General features: G+C 42.1%; 1 pseudogene across 1 annotated transcript; it reads left to right on the forward strand.

Moving 5' to 3' along the window:
* The first annotated feature begins 751 nt into the window (after positions 1–751).
* On the forward strand, positions 752–25,093 carry LOC311187533 (inter-alpha-trypsin inhibitor heavy chain H6-like; annotated as a pseudogene). Its single transcript has 3 exons — positions 752–811; positions 4,389–4,534; positions 23,868–25,093. The product of its transcript is annotated as an inter-alpha-trypsin inhibitor heavy chain H6-like (transcript).
* The last annotated feature ends 381 nt before the right edge of the window (positions 25,094–25,474 follow it).

The raw sequence follows: 25,474 nt of genomic DNA on the forward strand, positions 1-25,474 counted from the left end.
TAGACATTCTAAATAGACATTTGTCTTGGACTGGAATTCCAGAGGAGTTCATCTTGTGAATAGCTCAGCAAATATCCAGGAGCAGAAGCTCATCTGTGATTTCATGATATGCTAAAAGGCTTATCCACACATGTGTTTCTGAGGATCAGAAGACAGCAGGAAAACACATGAAATTCCATCCCAGAAGAGTACTTTTAGGCTGCAATTTTGTACGGCAGCACGGGGCATAAGAGCAGACCTTGGCCTGTCTCTGTCTTTCTCCACAACACATACCATAGTTCCCTTGGGAGGAAACCTGAGCTTCTGTTCTAGCTGGGTCATGACACTCCTCCAGAGACGGCCCCAAGATATATGGCAAGTGATCCTGAGTGAGATTATGGATAAGGGTCAGACTGTCAGAGCATGGGAACTGATGGGAGAGCTGGGTCTGTCAGCTCTCTGCTGGAAGAGGCAGAGCAGGAGGAACTGGTTGGAGGGTTTAGAGAGGAGTGTGGCATTTGGGCAGATAAGGTTTGCAGTAGGTGGCATAGAGGGGTTACTTCTCATCTTCCCCATATATTGCTCCTTTTTATATCCCTTTGCCTTCTTTCTGCCTGGTGAGTCCTCTATGCCACTTACCCACTTTCTCAATCCATACAGGTGAGGCAGATATATATCCCCATCCACTCAGATGGAGAAGGGAGGGACCTGTGTACAAATCACCTTCTATCTAACACTGAAAGACCAGTTTGCCTTCTCCAGCTCAGGCATCATGGCTAACTTCATGTTCCAGTATGATGCAGTCATGGAGGGCATCATTGGAGATGTGCAGGTGAGGGGACAGGGGGATTGAAACAAGCATGGACTCGAGTCAGACCAAGCTGGACAATAACCTGGCCTCCACGAGCTGCTCATTTGATTCTCTTTCAGAATCAGTAAGAACTAAAACACTGACAGGATGATGTGTAGTGAGATGTGACTTCACACATTGGGGGGCATATGTGCTCCCCCAAAGGACTAGAGACCTGGACCTCTATAAATTGAATTAAGCTCAAAATTAATCCATTCCCAACCAAAAAAAAATCACAGTCTGCTCTTAATGAGGCCTTTTGGAAAGTGAACCACCATTGGCTAATAATTGATCTCTCACACTGTGGGCTTTCACACTACCTGCAGCTCTGATACTCTCATATTTGCTTTTTTCTAAGTTAAAATATCTTTTTTGTCTCACTTGGACCATCTACCTGAACAGGGACCCCCTTAAATTCTGAGTTCATACACTCATGATGAACTTGCAGAAATCCTACACTCTACCAGAAGTGTAGAGTACTGGTTCAAGAGCCTTGTTCGATAACAATGATGGCAGGGAAGTCTGAGCTGGTAGATCCCACCCTGGGTTTTCTTTCATACCTTAGACATACACAAACCACCTCCAGATGCATCACACCACACCACACCACACCACACCATACCACACCACACGTCTTTCTTTAAAAAACACCTGAACTTGCCACTCACCTGGAAATGTCTTCTCCCTCCTTTCTCCCTTAAAGACCTTGAAAAAACAACATTCCATCATGACTCCATCCCCTCACAATTGCTCTCTCTGCTCTGGTTACACTTCTCCCCATGGACTTTTTATTCATTCACTCATATGTAGCCACATCTCCACCGAGCAGAGCTACTTTAGCTCACTTCCATTTTCACTGACTGGACACTCACAAATGAGTTGAACACAACCATTAATCTCCCTCAGGAATGTTCTAATCTGAAGGCACCATATATAGAGAGCAACAACAGTCATAAATTGTTCAAAGTGCTGTATACAAATGTGTAATGGGAGATACCAGTGGAGAGGGCTTCAAGAAAGCTGTCCTAAAGGAGTTGACCATTAAATTGTGATGGGAAAAATGAATAGGTTGCACTTCCACCTGGACCAGTAGGGTGGAAGGAAAGGCATGCAGAGAAAGGGAAAACAGCATGTGCAGAGACCCAGAGGTACAGCACAGCCTTTTGTGCAGGGGAAATAATAGCAATTCACCCTCTCAGAGTAGAAGCTGAAGGTACCACACCAGCAGGTGGCAGCAGGAGACAACTTGATGTTCTGTCATATGGGTGTGCTTATTGTGTTTTGCCTGCTAGTTCATTCTTGACCTTTTCCACCATCACCTGGAGTAGAAATAGATATAGAACGCATGGAATTAAATAGCAAACAGTACGACTGATGCTCCCATCCACTATATGCCCTGACTCCTGCATGCCCCCACTCCAAGTACCCCTCAAATCACCTCTATTACTACTGGACTATGCACTTTTTTTTTTTTTTTTTGGTAACATTGGTTTGCAATACTGTTTATGATGTAAGGGAGTATGTTCACACCGCCTCAGTTGTATGTTACCACACCACACCCACCACCAAGGCACCCACAGTCCTTTACCATAGACCATCAGGCCCCCTCATGCCTCACTTATTTTTGCCTGCCATGACCTGAAAAACATTGGAAAAAACTGCTTACAGTTAGGGGAGAAATTGGAGCCCAAAAAGAGATTGAATCAGATGGTCCATAGAGGTAGCGGAAAGAAGAAATAAGAGAAGTCCACTACTTCACAGTCCCATGGCAAATATTCTTGAAGAAAGCAGACGTGATATTTGATTGCAAAATATATCAGGAAAGTCCACTCCCATGAGAATCAAAATACATGCATTGATATTGGAAACCAACTAGTCATTGTAGCCTTTAGTGAAAGAAGAGTCAGTATGTGCTGGAGGCTAGAGTTGATATGTGGTGTATAGAGGAGTGAAGTGAAGATGAGTAGATCATTTCATGTGCCAGGTTCATGACCAAGGGGAATTTCAGTGAAGAGAAAGTTGATTTGAATGTGGGTGAGATTGGGATCAATGGGAGTAATTCAGTGAGTGAAAAAGACACAATGTTTTTTTTGTATTGCAAAGAAGATCTGGCAAGGTGTGTGAGATGGCTTGGAGAGACAGAAATGACTGGTGGAGGAAAGCCAGAGGCTGGGAGTGAAAGAGATCCAAGGCAGGAATATTTTGTCATAAATATCAGAAGAGATGCATTAGTAGAAGAATATGAATCCTGTGTCAGGGTGAGAGCATTCAAAGGACAAGGCCAGGTGCCTTTAGTTTTCTTCATTAGGAGGAAGGGAAGACATTTGCAGAGTAGTGTGGCATGACAGAGAAGTGTGGTGTGCTGGGGAATTCACTCATGTGATGTGGCCACCCTCACCACGCTGATGGCAGCTGAGGGGAGTTTGAGAGGTTGATGACCTGTTATCTGGATCATACATCTGATTTACAGGATGTGAGGTGTGTCTGGGAGCAGGCTGGGTAGGCATGTGATTTTACCAGAAGTTCTCACCTATTCACGTAGGGGAGGAACTGCCTTTGGCTTGGGCATGTGCAGGCTGGGTGACTGCACATGCAAAGTGAACGGCTGCACATGCCAGGTGAACTGCTGCAAAGTGCCGTGAGAGGGTGGAGACAAAGCCTGCACAGGCACTTGTAAATGAAATCAAGGTTGGAGTGAAGGGAAGGGCAAGATGTCCCATCTCCTCTTCCTCTTCCCCCCCCTCCAGTGAGGAGATAGAGTGGCCAGTCTTGTGATCAGAGTGCCTGAACAGCAGAGAGGAGAATAAGCTTGTGATCCCAGGGCAGAGCCTGCTTCAGGCTTCTGGGCAGCACAGACCCTCAGCAAGTCCAAACTTCCCTAGACTGAGCTGACACTGGTCCTGGGAGCCCTCCCAGATGCCCCCTCCCCTTCCCTCAGCTGTCCCAGCCCCAGGCTCTGCAGAGGGAGAGATGGGGTGGGGGAAGGGGGCCAGCAGCCAATCACATCTCTGATAGCTCAAGGCATCTGCACCTGGCTTAACCAATCCCCTCTGAACAAGCAGTCTCTGCTCCCTCCCCCTAGCCCTGCTCTGCCCAGCAACAAGAGAAAGTAGGATTAAGGAGAGGGAGGCCCTGCAAACTCTCAGCCCCTGGCAGCAATGGAGCTGGGCCCCAGACTCACTGTACGGAGGGAGGTTAAAACAATACTCAGAGTTCCTGGAGGCCAGGCAAAATGTCCCTAGGGGCCGCCAAGACTGTGCAAGCCCAGCTCTCACAGACAGGAATTCACATATTACAGAGATCCTGATCCTGGAACCTTGGGCCCGAAGACAGTCTCATTCACTCCTCAGCTCTGGGGCAGGTTCCGGGGCTGACAGTCTGAATAACAGAAGCACAGTTCTGTTGAAGATGGACATTGAACAAACAATCACACAAATGCCTGTTTAACCAGAAACAGTGATAAGGCCCTGGAAGGAAAAGAACAGGGTGTGCAGAAGAATAAGGGGGACCTGGTTAAGACTGGTTTGCACAGTTCTTGGTTTCACTTCTTTTGGTCCAGATTTACAACAGCCGTTTTATTCATCACTTTGCCCCCAGAGGCCTCCCACCTGTAGAGAAACGTGTGGTGTTCATTACTGACCCGAGTGGCTCCGAGTTTGGTACCAAGTTCAGTGAAGCAGGTAGCAAAGACCCTGAGGACCTCCTGTAATTAGAAGGCTCAGAAAGCAGAGAGTACTGGAGCTGTGGTTTCCTGGGACCAGTGACCATACTATCCTATCACCCTGGGATTTTGTAGGCCTGGGCCTACCTTACAAGAGCCATGTAGATCTGTAGCCACGGAGTCCTGGGAACATCGAAACAATAGACTGTGGGGCCTGGAACTACTGAGACCCTCCACTGCGAAAGTCCAGGTTTCTTAAAAGAGTCCAGAACCACAGAAGCTTCAACTACAATATTCTGGTCACATAAAACCTGAGCCAAGAAAAAAAATTAAGGCCTTAAGCATGTGAGACCATGAATCTTCCTGACCCCACAGATTTGCTACTGTTTTATTTCAAGGTCTGGAAAATACAGTGTACTGGCCGTGCAGTTCTTAGAAACCATAAAGTCCTGGGTCCACCCAGACAGAAATCTCGTAGTCCTTCTCCCAGAGCATCCTTGAGACAGAACACTGGCACTCTAGAACAAAGAGGCTTGGACTTTAGGTCTTGAATTTATGATGTTATGGAAGCCACATTTTGAACCATAGTACTTAGGGGCTCTAGAATATAAGGTTCAAATATGCTGGCATAGCCTTTGTACCGTTGAAACATTGAGCCACAGAGGTCTTGGGAGCTAGAGCTAACTGGCCTGTCTTTTACCACAGTGTAATCAACCTGTGGGGAGGGTAATATTAAAAACCACCACGCTCTAGTCTCCTGTGCAGGGGAAGGGATATACCCATCTCCAACCCTTTCTAGCCCTCCTGCCCCATGTAAGGTGGGGGAAAAACTAAGAAGCACCCTATTCCAGGGGCATAGATGTGCTAAAACCTGAGACCTGCTCATAGAGCTATTAAATGCTGACCCACACACACTTTGCCACCACGTCAACTCAGTTCCTGTTTAACAGGAGGTTACAGCTGTTAAGAACTGCAAGCTTAGACTCTACTTAAGGTGGAATCTCTAGGAAAACCCAAGACAACAGAGGAACCAAAAACAAGAACCCTCAAAGAAGTTTTATCCTCTGATACTTACAATTAGAGCAACCAGCAAACACAGCTTAACTCTTAGCCAGAGAAATATAAAATCTCACACCAGAAGCCTATTTATCTCAGTTCTTTTTACCGGGCATTTGATGTTTGGCTTTCAATAAAAACATACAAGGGAATGCTTAAAGGGAAAACAACAACAACAACAACACAGTCTTAAGGGAAAAATCAAGCATGAAACTAAACTGATGTGGAATATTTTTTGGAATTATCAGTCTGGGGGGATGTGTTGGGGTGGCAGCAAAGGGTCGAGGCAGTTGCAATGGAGGATTACTGGGACTTTGGTGGTGGGTGTGTTGAAGTAGCATGCATTTGCAGAGGTGTAAACCTATACCCCTGAGACATATAGTGAGATGTAAATCAACATCACTTCAATAAATCCAACTTAACAAAAGTAAATAAATAAATGAAAATAGCAATGACTAATATAGGAAGGCTTCCAATGGAAAATGTGGACACCATTCAAGAATAAATGGGTAATGTTAGCAGAGATATATATCCTGGGGAAATCAAAAGGAAATGCTAGAGATGAAGATACTCGAACAGAAGTGAGGAATGCATTTGTTGGGCCCATTAGGAGACTGAACATGGCCAAAGGAAGAATCATTGAGCTTGAAGATCTGTCAACAGAGACTTTCCAAACTGAAAAAGAAATAGAAAGGTAATGAAAAGCATCAATAGAACTGTAGGACAGCTATAGAATGTGTGAAATGGAAATGCCACAAGGAGAAGAAAGAGAGAAAGTAACAGAAGAAATATTTAAAGGACTAATGGATACAAATTTGCCAGAATAAATGACAGGTCCAGGAAGTTCAGAGAACCCTGAACAGGACAAACATCAGAAAACATTCAAATCAAAACAAAACAAACAAAAACCCCAGATGGAGACATGTCCCATTAAAACTGCAGAAACTCAAAGAAAAAGAGAAAATCCTGTAAAAAGCCCATGGAAAAATAACACCTTGCTTATAGAGGATAAGAATTACATCAGACTTCTCTTAAGAAATCATGCAAGTGTGGTGAAAGAAACATTTAAAGTATTGAAGGGAAATAAATAACACCCGTGTGGAATTCTGTGTACTGCAAAATTGTCCTTCCATTGTAAAAGAGAAATAACGACCTTCACGGCCAAATCAAACAAACAAAAATGAGGGCATTGTCACCAATAAACTTGTCTTGCATAAAGCATTCACAGAAATTCTTCACAAAGAAGAAAAATGTAATCCCTCAGATACATGGACCTTTGAAAAGAAAGGAAGCATGTTAGAGAAGTAATAAATGAAGATAAAACATTTTGTTTTGTAATTAGTTGATCTAATAGTTAACAGGTTGTTCGAAATAATAATAGCCATAGAATATTGAGCTACTGTGGCTTATTAATAAGTGGAATCAAGGACAGCAATGCTGTAAGGGGCAGGAGGTAGGAATTGGGAATACTCTGTTACTGGGTACTTTTAATGTGCATGAAGCTGAATGGTGTTATTCCAAAGTAGACTTTGATTAGTTCTAAAACCATATTGCAACTTTAGGACAACCACTGCAAAATTTCTTTTTAACATGATGGATATACTAAGAGACAAGATAAAGTGGGGTCGTATAAAACATTCATTTGAAACCAGAGAAGGCAGACAAAGTACAGAGACAAAAATAAAAAGAGCAAGGGCTGCATTAGAAAAGAGTTTTTTATATGGCAAATGTGAATCAATACATCGTTGATATTTTTTATTAGGGAAAAATGCATTTATGCCCATATACATATGGGGGTGTGTGTGTGTATGTTATCTATATAAATGTAGGTATACATATACATATATATGTGGTATCATTTATAATATGCAAATATATAATACACAACCAATCTTTTTCTCCTAAAACTTGTGAAACGGAAGATTGAAATGGAGTTTGCTACGTCAAGGACCCTAAAGTGGAGTCAGGAGCCCATTAAAAGAAGAATCGCTTTGTTTTAAAATTTTATTTCTTTATTGTATTCTTTTTATTGTGTTAACAATGGTTTACAACATGGCATATAATTTGGGGGTATAGGTTCACACTTCTTGAGATGTACATTACAACACCATGTCCACCACCAAAGCACTCATGATCTATCACTACAGCCCGTTGGGGACCCTCCCCACTCTGTTCTCCTCCACCCGAACTCCACATCTGATAGCTTCATTTCTAAAGTCGGATTTCTAGTGTGTGTTTTGGTTTAGTTTTCCTAATCCTGTTTTGTATCTCTGTATTCCACACATGAGTGAAATTGTGCAGTATTTATCTACTTATGACTTATTTCACTTAGCATAAACACCCCTTCCCAGTTCCATCCATGTTATGGCAAATGACCAGATTACATCTTTTTTTTAATAGCTCAGCTGTATTCTATTGTGTATGTATGTGCCACGTCTTCTTAATCTGTCATTGAGCACTTAGGTTGTTTCCATGCATGGCTATCGTAAATAGTGCTGCAGTGGACACAGGAGTGCATATATCCCTTCGAATTGGTGTTCTGCATCTTTGGGTAGACACCTAGGAGTGAGATCGCTGTAAGTAGAGGTATGGCCCATAAGGTAGAACTATTTTTAAAAATTAGAAAATTCCATGCTCTTTTCCAGAGGGACTGGACTAATCTGATTTCCCACCAGCAGTGTACAAATGTCCCCTTTACTCCACACACTTGCCATAACTTGTTGTTTCTGGTCTTTTTGATATGGGAAAATCTCAAAGGAGTGAGGTGGCATCTCATCTTGGTTCTGATTTACATTTCCCTTATGATAACTAGTGATGGGAATTTTTTCACATGCCCATTGGCTATCTGTATGTCTTTGGGAAGGCTCCATTTAGCTCTTCTGCCCATTTTAAAATTGATTTGGTTTCCTTATGTTGGGTTGTATGTTTCTTTGTAGATCTTGGATAATAGCCCCTTGATGGATGTGTGATGTGCAAATATTTTCTTTCACTGAGTAGGCTGTCCTTTCATATTTATGACAGTTTCTTTCACTGTGCAGAAGCTTTTTAGTTTGGTGTAGCCCCATTTACTTTTGTTTCCCTAACCATTGGAGCAGCGCCCAATGGTGTCACTGAAGCTTGGACTGTTTTGTCTGTTTTCTTCTAAGTATCATATGGTTTCGGGTATTATAATTTTGAGTGATTTTTTTTTTTCCTTTGAACCTTCACATTTTTTTTAATTTCATTTTCTTCCTTTCCTTTCCTTGCTTTTTTTTTTTTAATTCGTCTTTTTTTTTAATTTTTTACATCATTTTTCATTTTTTGTACAAAACTTGATTTCTCCCCTCAGCTGTAATCCCCATAAATCTCCCCAAACCACCACAGTCCCTTGTGCTCTTCCCTCCCCTGTTTTCACGCTCTTGTTCCCCTCTCCCCTGCCGTATGTCTCAGAGCTATAATTTGCCTGCTAGTTTTGTCTCTTTTTCCCCGATGTCCCTTTGTTCAGTTTCCTTATATTCCCCCTATAAGTGAAACCATGCGATCTTTTTTTCTTTTTCCTTCTGATTTACTTCACTGCGCATAATCCCTTCCAGCACCATCCATGTTGCTGCAAATGACATGGGCTTATCTTTTTTGATCGCTGAGTAGTATTCCATTGTGTATATACACCACATCTTCTTGATCCAGTCATCGGTTTGGGGGCATTTAGGTTGTATCCATATCTTAGCTATTATAAATAGTGCAGCAGTGAACTGTCACCATAGTCCCTTTGTTACAGGGCAACCCTGATATGAAATGGGTTGCCTGACTGTGAGTCCTCACCCATGCGCTTAAAGGGACTTATAATAAGACTCAATTGCAGGCACACACAGAAAGGTTAATAAAGGGTTTATTTACAAAAGAAGGGGAAATGAAGAAATGAGTAACTCAGGGAGAAAGAGGGGGAGATAAATTTGTGAATGCATCCTACCAGTTCTGCTGAAGTGGAGTCCCATAGCACGCTGAGAAACGGCGAAAAACCAAGAGAGAGAGAGAGAGAGAGAGAGAGAGAGAGAGAGAGAGAGAGAGAGAGAGAGAGCCCCAAGGCCCACATGTCAGGTTATATACCAAACCTGGTTGCTTAACTCCACCCTCAGTTCCCAGCAATCCTTCCTTTGGTGATGATGACGTTAAGGGATTTGTAGTTCTTGGTGTCTTAGATCTCTTTGGCCTGGAGTGGGGGTGGAGTCCATAAAACCTGTGTTTGTGGAGTTTGTTCAGGGCATCCTTTCACTCCAACATCTTGTGCTCTTCCCTCCCCTCTTTGCACCCCTTTGTTCCCACTCCTCTGCTGTATGTCTCAGAGCTATAATTTTCCTGCTAGTTTTGTCTCTTTTTTCCTCTGTCTCTTTGTTTAGTTTCCCTATATTCCTCCTATAAGTGAAACCATGCCATCTTTTTCTTTTTCCTTCTGATTTATTTCACTGAGCATAATCCCTTCCAGCTCCATCCATGTTGCTGCAAATGATATGGGCTTATCTTTTTTGATTGCTGAGTAGTATTCCATTGTGTATATCTACCACATCTTCTTGATCCAGTCATCTCTTTTTGGGCATTTGGGTTTTTTCCATATCTTAGCTATTGTAAATAGTGCTGCAGTAAACACAGGAGTACCAGTTTCCTTTTGAGTTAATGTGTTTGGCCCTTTCCCTAGGAGTGGAATTGCTGGGTCATGTGGTATCTTCATTTTGAGTAATTTCAGGGTCCTCCACAGAGCTTTCCATAGTGGTTGGACCAGTTTGCATTCCCATCAGCAGTGTAAGAGGGCTCCTTTTTCTCCACTTCCTCGCCAGCATTTGTTGTTGCCAGTTTTTTAATTTTAATAATTTTGTTTTTTTAATATATTTTTACACCAGTCTTCATTTTTTTTTTTTTACAATGTATGCTTTCTCATTTCAGTTATACTCCCTGTGAAATTCCCAGCACCAGATCACCAGTGTACCATCACCATAGTCCCTTGTGCTCTCCCCACCCGTTTTCATCCTACTCCCTTCTCCCCCGCTGCAGAATGTCTCTGGTTTATAGTTGCTTGTTGATTTTGATTTTCACTTTATTATAATAACTTTTTTTTTCCTGATCCCTTATTTGGATCCTCTACATTCCTCCTATAAGTGAAACTATCTGGTATTTTTCTTTTTCTTTCTGGCTTATTTCACTGAGCATGATCCCTTCCAGCTCTATCCATTTTGCTGTGAATTGTTGCCAGTTTTTATAATATTGACCTTTCTCACTGGTGTAAGGTGGTATCTCATTGTGGTTTTGATTTGCATTTTCCTGCTTGTAAGGGATAGGGAGCATTTTCACGTGCCTGTTGGCCATCTGCAGTTCCTCTTTGGAGCAGTGTCTTTTTAGCTCTTCTGCCCGTTTTTAAACTGAATTGTTGGCTTTATTGTTGTTGAGTTGTGTGAGCTCTTTGTAGATCTTCAAAATCAGTCCCTTATCCATTTTGTGGAGGGCAAATATTTTCTCCCAATATGTGGAGTATCTCCTCGTCCTGATTATTGTCCCTTTTGCAGTACAGAAGCCTTTTAGTTTGATGTAGTCCCAGCTGTTTATCTTTTCCGTCATTTTATTTGCTTCTGGATATGAGTCCTCAAAGATGTTTCTGAGGTGTATGTTGTGGAGTGTTTTGACTGTTTTTTCCTACATATGCTATGTATTCAGGCCTTAGATACAAGTCTTTTATTATCCATTTTCAGTTGGTTTGTGTGTATGGTGTGAGGTAGTAGTCTAGTTTCATTCTTTTGCATGTAGTGGTCCAGTATTCCCAGCACCAATACTGAAGAGACTATCCTTGTTCCACTGTTTATTCTTTGCTCCTTTATCATAACTTAGTTGGCAATATATATATGTGGCTTTATTTCTGGGTTTTCAATTCAATTTCTTTGGCCTGTGTGTCTGTTTTTGTTTCAGTGCCATGCTGTTTTAAGTATTGTGGCTTTGTAGTATAGTTTGAAGTCTGGGAATGTAATACCTCCATTATCCCTCTTTTTAGTCAGAACAGCTATGGCTATTCAAGGTTTTTGTGTGTGTGTGTGTGATTCCATTTGAATTTCAGCAATATTTGTTCTATTTCTTTGATGAATGCCATTGACATTATTTTTTAAAGAAGGGTTTTTGTTTTTGTTTTTGTTTTTCTAAAGGTTTATTTATTTATGCATACAAGAACTGGGGCACAGGACAGAGGTTTGGGGCAGGGGGTGAGAGGATTCACCAGAGACAGAGTGGGGAACAGAACAGACAGATTGACTGAAATACACTGCTGAGGGGAGCAGCGGGCGAGTCAGGTGAGGTCTGCTGTGCCATGTAGGTATCTCCCTGGCCGGCCGGGGGCTCGAACTCGTGCTGCAGTGGCTGCGGATTGCTTCATAGGTTGCGTCTTAACCCCTTGCGCCACCAGGGAGGCCCGCCATTGACATTTTTATTGGAATCGCGTTGTATCTGTAAATTGTTTTCGGTAGGGCAGCTATTTTGATAATGTTAAATCTTCCAATCCATGAGCAGGGGATGTCTTTCCATTTCTTTGTGTCTTCTTCTAGGTCTTTCACTTCCTTTGTTAGGTTTATACCCAGGTATTTAATTTTACTTTGGTACAATTGTAAATGGGATGGATTTCTTAGTTTCTTCTTCTTCACACTGATTGTTTGCACATAGGAAGGCTACTGATTCTTACGTGTTGATTTTGTAACCTGCTACTTTACCAAGCTGGTTTATTATTTCAATTAGTTTTCCTGTTGTGTTTTTAGGGTTCTTTCTATATTTTATCATATCATCTGCAAATAGTGGTAGCTTTACTTCTTTCCCCATTTGGATTTCTTTCTCTTGTATGTCTTTCTCTTGCCCACTTGCTCTACCTAGGACTTCCAGTATTATATTGAAAAGCAGTGGTGAGGGTGGGCATCCTTGTCTTGTTCCAGATCTTAAAGGGAAAGGCTTTCAGTTTTTCATCATTTAGAACAATGTTGGCTGTGGGCTTGCCATATGTGACTTTTGTTACATTATGGTGTGTTCCTTCTATCACAAGAATTTCAAGGGCCTTCATCATAGTGGATATTGGACTTTGTCAAAGGCTTTCTCAGCATCTATTGATATGAACATATGGTTCTTATTTTTCTACTTGTTGATGTGTTGAGTTATTGATACATTAATTGATTTTCTGATGTTGAACCATCCCGTGTCCCTGGAATAAATCCCATTTGGTCATGGTGTGTTATCCATTTGAGGGATTGTTGGATTCGGTTTATTTTGAGTGAATTTTTGCATATGGCATGAGATAGCAGTCTAGTTCTCCTCTTTTGCATACAACTGTATAGTTTTCCTAACACCCTTTTGCAGAAGAGACTTTCCTTTCTCCTTTTTATACGTGTGGCTCCTTTGTTGTAGGTTGGTTATCCATATAAGTGTGGATTTATTTCTGGGTTCCCAATGCTATTCCATTCTGTCTATTTTTATTCCAATACCACACTGTTTTTATTACTGTGTCTCTGCACTATAGTTTGATGTCTGGCAATGTGAGAACAGATTTCTTTTTTGTCAAGATTGCTTTGGCTAAACAGGGTCTTTTGTAGTGTCACATACATTTCATTAATGTTTGCTATATTTCTTTGAATAATGCCATTGAAAGTGTGATGTGGATTGCATTGAATCATATTGCTTTGGGTAAGAAGGCCATTTTAACAATGTTGATTCTTCCAATCTACAACCATGGAATATGTTTCCATTTTCTTGCATCATATTCTATTTCTTTTAGCAATGTCTCATAGGTCTCATTGAAAAGGCCACCTCCTTAGTTAGGTTTGGTCCTGCGTGTTTAGTACATTTTGATGCTACTTTATTATTTTTTAAAAAGATTTATTTATTTATTTATACAAGCACTGGGTAAAGTCAGAGGCGCGGGAGGGTGAGAGAATGCACCAGAGCCAGAGCGGAGAGTATAACAGGCAGAGTTACGAAGCACACTGCTGAGGGGAGCAGCGGGCGGCAGGAGAGGTCTGCACGCCATGTGGGACCCTCGCCCAGCAGCCGGGGATCGAACCCATGCTGCAGAAGCTGCGGGGAGCTTTCGCAACCCAGCGCTCAACTGCTGCACCACCGGGGAGCCCCTTTGATGCTACTTTAAATGGGTTTGTGGTATTGATTTCTCAGCCTTCTAGTTCATTGTTTGCACAGGGGCATGCAGCAGCCTTTTGTAGGTTGATTTTGTAACCTTCCCCATTTCCTATATTGATTTATTGTTTCTTACAGATTTTAACTGTAGTCTTTTTTTTTTAAGATTTATTTTTATTTATACAAGAGCTGGGGTACAGGCCAGAGTCGCGGGAGGGTGAGAGGATTCACCACAGACAGAGCGGTGAGCAGACAGGCAGACGGACCAAAGGCACTGCTGGGGGGAGCAGCGGGCAAGGCAGGAGAGGCCTGCCTCACCATGTGGGATTCTCCCCGGCCGGCCAGGATCAAACTGGCGCTGCGGAGGCTGCAGACATCTTCACAGTGCAGCGCTCAACCCACTGCGCCACCGGGGAGGCCCCTTTAACTGGAGTCTTTAGTGTTTTCTATATATGTTCTCATGTCATCAGCATATAGTGATAGTTTTACATTTTCATTTCCAATTTGGATTCATCTTATATCTTTCTCTTGCCTAATTGCTCTAGCTCAGAGTTCACATACTCTGTTGAACAGTAGTGATGAGAGTGGACATACTAGTCGTGTACCTGATATTACAGGAAAAGGGTTCAGTTTCAGGGGGCCTCCCTGGTGGCCAAGGGGTTAAGTCTCAGCACTATCATGGCTGTGTCCTGAGTTCGATCCCTGGCTAGGGAGCTAATCCACATATGGTCAGCCGACCTCTCCTGTCTTGTCCGCTGCTTCCCTTAGCAGTGTGTTTCAGTAGATCTGCCTATTCTGTTCCCCCACTCTGTCTCTGGTGAATCCTCTCACTGCCTGCACCTCTGGCCTACACCCCAGTTCTTCAATATATAAATAAATAAATATTTTTTTAAAAAGAGAAAAGAGTTCAGTTTCTCACTAGAGAGTATGATGCTAGCTGTGGGTTTGGCATACACAGCCTTTATTATGTTGAGGTTTGTGCCTTCCATCTCCATGTTACTAAGAGATTTCTATCATAAATGATGCTGCATCTTGTCAAATACCTTCTCTGCATCGATTATATGATCCTGTGATTTTTGTCTTTCCTTGGTTGATATGCTGAATTTCATTGATTTATTTATATATTTGAATCATCCTTTCATCCCTGTAATGAATCCCACTTGGCTGTCATGTATGCCACTTTTACTGTATTGCTGATTTCAGTTTGCTAAGATTTTGTTGAGGATTTCGCAGATCTTTCTTTATCAAGGGTATTTGTTTGTAGTGTTTGAGAGAGAGAGAGAGAGAGAGAGAGAGAGAGAGAGAGAGAGAGAGAAATTTTCTGTCTGCTGTTGGCCTTATAAAATATGTCTGGGGGCCTCCCCTGGTGGTGCAGCGGTTGAACGCTGGGCTGCGAAGCTGCCCTCAGCCTCTGCAGTGCCGGTTCGATCCCTGGCCACCGGCGAGGGTCCCACATGGCACGCAGACCTCTCCTGCTGCGCCTGCTGCTCCCCTTGGCAGTGTATTTCCTCAGTCTGCCTGTCCTGTTCCCTGCTCTGGCTCTGGTGAATTCTCTCCCCCTCCCACACTTCTGACTGTACCCAGTGCTTGTATAAATAAATAAATAATAAATAATAAATAAATAAATATTTAAAAAAATAAATAAAATATGTCTGGGAGCATTCCCTCTTTCTCAATGTTTTGGAAGAGTTTGAGGAGGATAGGCAGTAATTCCTTAATGGAAGTTTGATAGAACTCACTAGTATAACTATCAGGTCTTGGGCATTTGTTTTCTGGGAGAATTTTGATTAGTGTTTTATTTTCCTTGCTTGTTATTGGTCCGCTCAAGTTTTCTATTTCTTCCTGATTCAATGTTGAAAGGCTATATGCTTCTAAGAATTTGTCCATTTTCCAGATTTTCAAGTCAGTTGGCATGAAGTTGTTCATAGTAGTCTCTCACGATGATCATTGTTTCTCAGAAAGTCATAACCTCTGCCCTTTCATTCCTGATCCTATTTATTAGAGTTTCCTGTCCTTTTTTTTTTTTCTTTTCATAGTGGGTCTAACTACAGTTTTGTCTGTGTTTCCCCCAAAGAAACAGCTTTAAGTTTCATTGATATCTTCAACATTTTTTTGCTTTCTTTTTATTCTTTCCATTCTAATATTTATTCTTTCCTGTTTATAGCGCCTTCTTATTTCATTTGTTCCTCTTTTCCTAGTTCCTTAAGGTATAAGGTCAGATTATTTATTCAAGCTCTTTCCTGTTTCCTGCTATTGGTGTGTGGTGCTATGTACTTCCATATCAGTATGCGTTTGCTGTCTCCCATAGTTTCTGGCAATTTATGTTTTCATCTTCATTTGTCCCAAACTATTATTAAATTTCTTCCTTGATTTTCTCATTAACCCAATTGTCATTTATAGTGATTTATTCAGCATCCACACAGTAGAGGTTTTTCTGAGATTTAGTGGCTTATTTCTAGTTTGACACCACTGGTCAGAGAAGATGCTTGGTATGGTTTCAATCACCATGACTTCCCTGACACTCATTTAGTGACCCAACATGCAGTCTTTCTTAGAGGACCCTCCTTGTGCACTTGAGGAGAACAAGTATTTATGTGTTGTTTTTTTTTTTTCCGGGGGAGGGGGGAGGAGAGTGTTAGTGTCGTATATGTGTAGCAGGCCCAGCTTCTCTTAATCCTCACTTAATGTTCTTGTTTCCTTCTTGGTTTTTGTCTGGTTGATCCATTGATGTAATTGGAAACACATTACTACTATTGTGTTGCAGCCAATATCTGCTTTTGAAGTTTGTTAATAGTTGTACATATTTTGGTGCTTGTTCATTCACTGGATATATGTAGAAGTGTGTTGTGTTTTACTAATCTATTGATCCCTTGACCATGATATAATGTCTAACCCTGTCTCTTGTTAACTTTTTTAAACTGGAAGTTTATTTTATCTGATGTGAGTATGGCTGTCCCATTTGCTTATAGGCTTGTTTTCCCACCATTTACTTTGATCCTATGTTTCTCTTTGGAACTTGGATGGGTCTCCTGGAGGAAACAGAAACTTGATTTTTGTTCTCAGATCCAACCAGCCACGCTGTGCCTTTTGACTGGCAAGTTCAGTCCATTTATATTTATATTGATGACTGATATGTGGGGATTTGCTACTGCCATTTTGTCTTTTGTTTTCCTATTCTATCACTTTAGTTTCTGATTTAATATTTTTGTGGATTTTCTTTGCTTTGATGTAGATAGCAGTGTTCCTTACAACATTTCTTGCAGAGAAATCTAACAGTGTTGGAAGACTCCTTCAGATTTTTTTTTTTTTTTGGTCTGTAATGGCTTTAATTTCTCCCCCATGGCTAAGGAGAGTCTCATTGGATATAAGTTTGTTGGCTAGGAGTTTTAGCCATAAGTATTTTGATCCCACTAGTCCATTCTCTCCTTGCCACTAGAGTTTCTTCTGAGAAGTCTGATATTCATCTGATGGGAGTGTGCTTTTAAGTCACGGGCTATTCCCCCCAGGTGCCTTCAAAATTCTTTCTTTGTCTTGAGATCTCATTAGTTTCACTACTATGTGTCTTCATGCATGTCCTGTTGCATTTAGGTAACCAAGTGTTCTTGTGGGTGCATGTCGACCCACACACAGCTGTTGGAGGCCAGTGACCCCCATGTACCTATGCTCACACAGCCTTGAACTGTGAGGAAAGCCAGGAAGGCAGAGGGAGGGTGAAGACGCACAAGCAGGGGAAGAGACCAGCAGCATACAGAGACCCGGTGACCTCCAAGGCTAGTGATTGCCAGCCCATCCACAGCATCACAGTGACAATGTGACAAAGAGACAATGATGGTCACTACATAATGATCAAGGGGACAGTACACCAGGAAGTTACAACAATAATCAATATCTATGCACCCAGGACAGAGCTCCAAAATACATTACACAATTTTCTTGAAGCCTAAAACAGACATTGGAGAAAATACATATGTGGTTGGTGACTTCAACACTCCACTCTTATCAATGGACAGATCAACAAGATAAAAAAAAATAAACAAAGACACAATAGCCCTAAACAAGGACCTAGAACACATGGGCCTAACAGACATCTATAGGACACTGCACCCAAAAAACACTGAATACACATTCTTCTCAAGTGCACATAGAGGGCCTCCCTGGTGGTGCAAGGGGTTAAGATGCAACCTATGAAGCAATCCGCAACCACTGCAGCATGAGCTTGATCCCCGGCCATGGAGCTACCCACATGGCGCAGCAGACCACTCCTGGCTCAGCTGCTGCTCCCCTCAGCAGTGTATTTCAGTCAATCCGCCTGTTCTGTTCCCTACTCTGTCTCTGGTGAATCTTTTCATTCCCCCACACCTCTGGCCTGAACCCCTGTTATTGTATGCATAAATAAATAAATCTTTAAAAAAAGTGCACATGGATCATTCTCCAAAGACAGACCACGTACCGGGACTCAAGACAAACATCAACAAATACACGAAGGTCAAAATCATACCAACCATGTTCTCTGACCATAAAGGTGTCAAACCAAAAATCAACTAGGGGAAAAAAAAAAAAGCAAGGAGCCCCCCACCCCACCCCGGCCCATCACATGGAGAGTGATGAGATCAAAGAAGAAACTAAGAAATACATTGAGACAAATGACTAAGAGGACACAACTTTCCAGATCATGTGGGACACAGGAATATCAGTGATATGAGGAAAGTATATGGAAATACAGGCCCACATCAAGAAACAAGAAAGAATCAAAAAAAAAAAAAATGAAAGAAAAGAAAAGGAAAAAAAAAATCCCAGCCTAATTGCCCATCTCAAAGAACTAGGAAAAGAACAACAAAGAGACCTAAAAACCAGTAGAAGAAAGGAAATAATAAAAATTCAAGTAGAGATAAGTGAAATTAAAAAGACAGTACAAAAGATCAATGGAACCAAAAGCTGTTTCTTTGAAAAATAAACAAAAATGGACAAACCTCTAGCTAGGCTCACAAAGGAAAAAAAGGGAGGTACTCAAATAAATAGGATCATTAAAAAAAAGAGGAAAGAGTACAACAGACACAGCAGAAATCCAGATGATAACAAAAAATTACTATGAATATTTGTAGGCAAACAAGCTCAACAATCTAGATGAGATGGATAAATTCTTCGATCTATATAATCACTCAAGGCTGAATAAAGAAGAGATAGTAAACCTAAACAAGCCAATTACAAGTAATGAAATCAAAACAGTAATCAAAACCCTCCCCCAAAACAAAAGCCCAGGACAAGAGGGTTACACAAATGATTTCCACCAAACATTCAACGATGGACTGATACCTGTCCTACAAAAATTCTTCCCCAAATTGAGAAAGACTGAATACTACCAAGTACATTTTGCAAAGCCAACATTACACTATTACCAAAACCAAATAAAGACAGCACAAAAAATATAAAACAACGGACCGGTCTCCCTAATGAGCACAGATGCAAAATTATTCAACGAAATCCTAGCAAATGGAACACAAGAATGCATCAAAAGGATAATACATCATGAACAAGTGAGATTTATACCAGGGACACAAGGATGGTTCAACATCCGAAAATCAATCAATGTAATTCACCACATCAAAAAAAAAAAAAAAAAAGGAAAAATAAAACCATGTGATCATATCAGTAGTTTCTGAGAAGGCATTTGACAGAAGTTCAACATCCATTACAATGAAGGCCCTCAAAATTCTTGGAATAGAAGGAACATACCTCAACTTAATAAAAGGCATATAGGGCCAACCTATGGCCAATATCATTCTTAGTGGTGAGAAACTAAAAGCCTTCCCTTTAAGTTCTTGGATAAGACAAGGATGCCAACTCTCACCACTGCTTTTCACTATAATAATGAAGGTCCTAGCTAGAGTAATTAGGCAAGAGAAAGACATACAAGGAATCCAAATAGGGAAAGAAGTACAACTATCACTATTCACGGATCATATGATAATATATAAGGAGAACCCTAACAACTCCACAGAAAAGCTAATTAAAACAATAAACCAGTTTAGTAAAGTAGCAGGCTACAAAATCAACACACAAAAATCAGGAGCCTTCTTATATGCAGATGATCTATCTGAAGAAGAAGAAATGAAGAAAACCACCCCATTCACAATTTTACCAAAAAATAATTAAACACCCGGGAATAAACCTCACAAAGGAAGTGAAACACCTATACAAAGAAAACTACAAAACATTGATAAAAGAAATAGAACAAGACACAAAGAAATGGGAAGACATTCCGTTCTCATGGTTTGGAAGAATTAACGTTATCAAAATGGCCATTCTACTGAAAGCAATTTACTGATTCAATGCAATTCCAATAAAAATCTCAAAGGCATTCTTCAAAGATATAGAACAAGTATTGATGAAATTCATATGGAATTACAAAAAAACCGTGAGTAGCCAGAGGTCTCCTGACTAGAAAAAGGAAGAATGGAGGCACTACACTCCCAGACTTCAAATTGTACTACAAAGCCATAATACTTAAAACAGCATGGCACTGGAACAAAAACAGACCCACAGATCAATGGAATTGAATTTAAAATGCAGCCATACGCTGGAAGGGATCATGCTCAGCGAAATAAGCCAAAAAGAAAAAGAAAAATACCGGATGGTCTCACTCATAGCAGGAATCTAGAAAACTTAAATAAGGGACCATGAAAATGAATAACTATAAGAAAGTGAAAATCAAAATCAACAAAAAACTATGAACCAGAGACACTTTTAGGGGGGCGGGGGCGGGAGGGGAGGGATTGGGGTCAGAATGGGGGGGCTGCAATTGTATGGGGAATATAAAAATAAAATTTATTATTTAAAAAAAATAAAAAATAAAATAAAATGCAGCCATAAAGTCACACATATATAGACCACTAATCTATGCCAAAGGTGAAAATAATATGTACTGGGACAAGGACAGTCGCTTCAATAAATGGTGCTGGGAAAAGTGGACTGCTACATGAAAAAGAATGAAACTAGACAACTACCTCACACCATGCACAAAGATTAGCTCAAAATGGATAAAAGACCTGAATGTAAGGCCTGTACCCATACAATATGTAGAAGAAAACATGGGCAAATGACTCCATGACATAGATCTCAGAAATACCTTTAATGACTCATCCCATGAAACAAATAAAATGAAGGGAAAGATAAACACCTGGGACTACATGAAGCCAAAAAACTTCCGTAGAGCAAAAGAGACACCCTACAGATTGGGAGAAAATGTTTCCACTGCACACACCTGATAAGGGGCTGATATCAAAGATCTACAAAGAGCTTGCTTACAAAACTCAACAAAAACAAAATAAAGAATCCTGTCAAAGAATGGGCAGAAAAGCTAAAAAGAGGGACTGCGGACTGGAACTAATTGATATCTACACAATACTTCATCCAGCAAGAGCACCACACGCATCTTAAGATCACATGGAACTTTTACCAGATAGACTACACTGTAGGCCATAAAACACACCTTGACAAATTTATTATAATATGAATCTTACAAAGTATGCTCTCAGATCAAATGGAACTAAAGTGAAAATCTAAAATACAAAGATAGCTGGAAAATCTCAAGTTATAGATTAAACAGCATACTTCCAAAAACATAATCTGTCCTGGCGGAGGATGGTGGTGCTTTCGTGGTGGGTGTAGTGCAATAACATGCATCAGAAGAGGTGTATGAATCTATACCACTGAATCATATGTAGTGTTGTAAACTGACATTAACTCAATTAAAAAAATTACACAATAAAAATTAGAATAAATAAATAAAACAGGAGGTTCTCAAGAAAGGCCATCCTCTGAGAGGAAAAGCCCTCTCAAAGGAAACAAGAGCGACTGTTGAGCAAGAATGCTCAGCTCCTTATCCTGGAATGTGACCTATCCTCTGAGTTCTCCCTATGACAGTATAGATTCTAACCCACTCAGAAGTATTCAAGGCATATTCTGTCAGTTTAAGATAAAGAGAGAGAGAGAGAGAGAGAGAGAGAGAGAGAGAGAGAGAGAGAGGTGGGGGGGGAGGGAGAGACAGAGAGATAGAGAGACAGAGAGACAGAGAGAGAGATGAACTTACCCTGGTCTTGGGATCCCATACCTATATTAAAGGTTGAAGGTATACAAATGTACTTGAAATAATTGCCTGTAACAACTCCAAAATACGGATTTGAATGCCTAGTCCATCAACGACTAATTGTGTAAACTTGAGGAGTAAGTTGCTCCACCTCTCTGAGCCTGTAAAATTGGGGTGATATTAACTAGTACGTTTTTCACTGTGTTGTTTGAGGAGTAAATCAACGATGTACCTAAGTGTTTGGTACAGTGCCTGGGACATCACAAGTGCCCTATCAATGCTACCTAATGCTGGAGCATACATAACCTACTCCCTGAACCTAGTTTGTGCTTAGTCCTAGGCTAAGTATTGTCAGGAGAAAGGAACCAAGAGGAAGGAATGTTGTAAGCCCTCTCGTCAGAGGGCTCAGTATCTGAATGGAGAGTGAAAATATTCTGCATGAAACAATCTGCAAACAGTCTGGGACAGGAAATTCCCTGGTGCAAAGGCCGTGAGTCAGAGTAGACAGCCAAGGAAGGGCTGCCCAGAGAAGGAGCAAATAAAGGAGCAGGGAAGATGTAAGCAAAGGGGTTGTGGGAAGGTCATCTATCTAAAGGGGCACAACAAGAGCAAAATTGTGGAGATGAAATGGAAGCTGGGTTGTCCGAGGGGGTGGTAAGAAAACCAACCTTGAAGAAATGGAGGATGAGATAGATTAGACAGAACAGACCCAAAGCGTGCAAGGTCATTGACAGGCAGCTATGAGAACCTGAAATCATAAAGTTCTTACATTGTGAAGTCCTGGAGTCAGTGAATCCTGGGTTATGGGGTCCAGGAACCATAGAACGCATATGGGTTCCAGAGCTCTGAAAGTGTCAAGTTTGAACCTCTTAGAACACCACTGTCTGACAGAACTTTCTTGATGCTACAAATCTCAAAGTCAGAGGCGTCCAATATAGTAGCGTATTGAACACTTGGAATGTTACCTACTGCCAAAGGAAACAAGTTGTATTTTTTCTTTAATTTGAATTAGCTTCCATTTACTTTTCAATAGGTACATGTAACTAGCAGCTACCATTGCACTGTGTAGTTCTAGGCTGTGGGTCATAGAGCTTATAGAGGATTCTGACATGAGAACCCCAGATTTACAGAGTGCCGAAGTCAGAGGGTCTTCAAAGGATGCAACACGTAAACCCTTAATGCCGTCCATAGAAAGTCTTTCAGGCTCATGGACCTCAAGTCTTGTTCCATCTCTTTCACCTCAGTCATCCCACAGGCGGAAAGGTACACATTAGTGTCTGGAAAGCTGGAAGTTCCATCCAGGCCACCACCCTGAATGTCCACAGTGTCAAGGACTACATGACTGATGGTTGTAAGTGTCAAACCTATCCACCCAAATGGACAGGCTGTGATGATGTGGGGAATTCTTAAAATGTTCCCTTCATTCCCCCATCCACCTGACCTCTCAGAATGCCTAAAATGTCACTATTACATTTCACACAAATATGTCCCTTCATGCTTGTGAGTAGCTTTACCTAGTGGAAAGAACACTGCTGGTTCTTCGTGCATTTTAGGGTACATTCCTCTTTGGGCCCAAGTGTCCTCTCACTGTATAGGACATACTCAGAAAAATTTGCTAAGACTTTTTCTTCAAAATCAATGATCTAGGTACCTATTTCCAAGTATTTGAACAAGACACTGCCCTGATTCTGGTTTTTCATCAATCCCCTCTCCCACAATTACTGAAGTCTCCCCCACCCACCATCTCCTGTCAGCTCCGCCCTTCCTTCCCCTGCAGCATGGGAGAGATGCTATCCTAAGAGAGCTCCATTCTGATTAGAGAATGAGACAACGGTGCCTCCCCTCCCCCCACCCCCCAAAGGAAAAGCAAAGTAGACCAATGAAAGTCTACAAAAGAGAGGGATATGTCAAGGACATGTGGGCTCCCACTGTCAGATCTCAGGGTGCCAGTGTGGGGGTGGGATAATTGGAAGGATGAGCAATGAGAAAAGTCTGAGCAAAGACAAGAACATGTGACTGAGCCTGGGGAAGTTGCTGAGGTGCCCATGGTGTCTGCACTGGGGGGTAGAAATCTGGAAGAGATGGTTTCACATTCTGTTCCCCCAATTAAGGACCAACATCAAGATAGCTCTGCTGGCACCTGCTTCAGTGCTGAATCATAGCAACCAGGAGCTTGGGAGAGGCCCCAGTGCGGGGAGGACCCCTCTCATCATGTTCCTGGCAGATGGGAAGCCCACGGCCTGTGCCATGACCCCCCAATGTAATCCTCTCCAACATCCAACAGGCGCTGGGAAGCGGCGTGTCCCTTTTTCAGCTTGGCCTTTGGGGGTGATTCTGACGTCCCACTGCTGTGTCGCCTGTCTCTCGAGAACCAGGGAGCAGCCCAGCGCATATACGAGGACAATGAATACGAGCAGCCATACAACTGGACGGCCTTTATGAGGAGAACGCCATGTCTCTGCTGGCAGAGTTGGGAGGCTTGATTGGGACCTCCCCTTGGGCTGTTTTCCCCAACTACTTTGGGGGCTCTGAGTTGGTGGTAGCAGGTGCTGCCCAGTGAGCAGGAACTGGGCATCTACCTGGCAACCTATGGTTCCATGAGTCAGCTTCTCATGGCTCGCCACAGTGAGGTGGCCACCAGCACCAGCCAGAAGGCCTTTGGTTGCCCAGGGTAGCCAGCTCCTGATAAAGCCCTCTTTATGTACCACTTCTGGGCCCGCGTCACCATTGGAGAGCTGCTGGAGGCCTGATTCCAAACTCGTGACATCCCCACTGCTGGCTCCCAAAGTCTTCAACCTGTCCTTGAATACAATTTTGTCACACTTCTAACTTCACTGGTCATGGTGCAACCCAAGGGGGCCAGCGAGGAGGCCAGAGACAGACCTCCATCACCGCTGGACCAGGTGTCACCAGCCCCTCATCCACCAGCAGGCGTGACCTGGGAGCAGGCATAGCCTGGCCATCCATGGTAGCCAAGATTGCTCCTAAATCCAGGCTTATGAAACCAAGGTTCTACTTATGCTCACCTACTCCTGTCTCTACAACGAAGATTCCCCGTTCCAAGGAGTTGGATCAGAGCCTCAGGATCAGAGACCTTATAGCCTGTCCACTCCAGCATGCCCAAAGCCCAAAATTCCAGCACAACAGATTTGGCACTTGGAGCAGTCAGTCAACCCTTCAAACAAAAACTACTGCCCTTCGTCCCTCAGATGCTGGACTTCTGAAGCCCAGGACTCCATCACACCAGAATCCTGGTACCCTATTGATTGAGGAAGTTATGAAATGGGTCCAGGCAGTCAGTTTGGATCAGGTGCCCCAAGCCCACTTATCAAATTGAATGTTCAGAACACCCAATAGCACAATGCCAAAGCAACGGACCAAAGCTCGTTCCGGAAAAACAAACCCAGTAACCTGGGAGACACAGTGGACCCCCACAACCTAGGAGACCTCATGGGCTTCAACTGCTCAGCAAGACAACAATGCCAAGACGGCCAACAGCTGAACCCCCACTCCTTGCCCACTATACCCATAGAAACACGCTTCTTGCTCCTTCAGCAGTGACCCACTCCAGACCCCTCTCTGCTCAGAGAGCTTTCCTGTCTTCACCTGCGAATGAATAAACTTCTTGTTTTTCTGCCAAACTCAGGTCTCAACGTTGATTTTTTTCCTTGCTGAGACAAGAATAGAGAGTCTGTGTGAATTTTAGGACCAAAACCCC

This window comes from Talpa europaea, assembly GCF_964194135.1.
Source record: "Talpa europaea genome assembly, chromosome: X".
NCBI classification, from domain to species: Eukaryota; Metazoa; Chordata; class Mammalia; order Eulipotyphla; family Talpidae; genus Talpa; species Talpa europaea.